The sequence below is a fragment of the Dipodomys merriami genome, unplaced genomic scaffold (genome assembly GCF_024711535.1).
Source record: "Dipodomys merriami isolate MVZ:Mamm:240054 unplaced genomic scaffold, mDipMer1.0.p SCAF_2, whole genome shotgun sequence".
NCBI lineage: Eukaryota > Metazoa > Chordata > Mammalia > Rodentia > Heteromyidae > Dipodomys > Dipodomys merriami.
Genome location: NW_027203381.1, coordinates 58,475,536 through 58,476,492, shown reverse-complemented (window position 1 = coordinate 58,476,492; position 957 = coordinate 58,475,536). Strand labels below are relative to the sequence as shown.

The window sequence follows — 957 nt, the reverse complement described above, 5'->3', positions numbered from 1 at the left end:
GGGTGCGGCCCATATGGCAACAGCTACAGGCTAAATGGGAAGGATGGGGCTGGGCAAGCATGTGCCTGGGTTGAATCTGAGCTGAAAGAATGTTCACGTTCCCCCTCCTCAGAGGTGGGGCTCTCTGCTCAGAATAGAACCAAGCAAGTCAGAGCTGGAAGGGGCCTTCAAGATTATGGGAGCCACCCTCTTGTTTGACAGATCTGGAAGCTGAGACCCAAATCCCAGAACTAGTGGGTGGAAGTGAGGAATGAGGGCCTGGGGCCTATCACCATCTAGTGATCGTGTTTCACCCTTTAGCTACTCTACAAGGTAGAATTTACCATCTCCATCCATCCTGGCAATAAGGAAACGGAGTCTTAAAGAAGCCAAATAGAGATACTTACCTGGCAGGGGAGATACCATGATCAAGAAGGTGGTTTTCCCAGGGCGAGGCTTATCCATTGCACTCCGGATGTGCTGACCCCTGCGATTTCCCCAAATGCGGGAAACTCGACTGCATAATTTGTGGTAGTGGGGGACTGCGTTTGCGCTCTCCCCTGAAAAAAAAAAAAAAAGAAGCCAAATAGAAAGTGGTAGAGCTGGTTCCAAGCCCAGATCTCTTTCTTTCTTTCCTTTTCTTCTTCTATTGTTTTCTTTTCTTTTTGTGTTTTTTTTTGGGGGGGGCAGGGCTTGAACTCAGGGCCTGAGTGCTGTTTCTTATCTTTTTTGCTCAAGGATGTTTCTCTACCACTTGAGCCACACCTCTACTTCTGTCTTTTGTTGGTTAATTAGGGATAAGAGTCTTGTGGACTTTCTGGCCTGGTCTGGCTTTGAACCACACTCCTCAGATTTCAACCTCTCGAGTAGCTAGGATTACAGAGAGGCATGAGCAACTGGCATCCAGTTTACCAGATCTTCTTGATCCAAGAAAATTCCCTTTCCACCCTCAAAATAGGAGGCTAAGGAGTGGCAATT

The 957-nt window shown here is 47.6% G+C and overlaps 1 non-coding gene across 1 annotated transcript; it reads left to right on the top strand.

Annotated features, from left to right (window-relative positions):
- Positions 1–378: 378 nt before the first annotated feature.
- LOC138832654 (U1 spliceosomal RNA) lies at positions 379–542 on the top strand. Its single transcript, XR_011373605.1, has one exon. It is a non-coding gene; the product is annotated as a U1 spliceosomal RNA (small nuclear RNA).
- Positions 543–957: the final 415 nt, after the last annotated feature.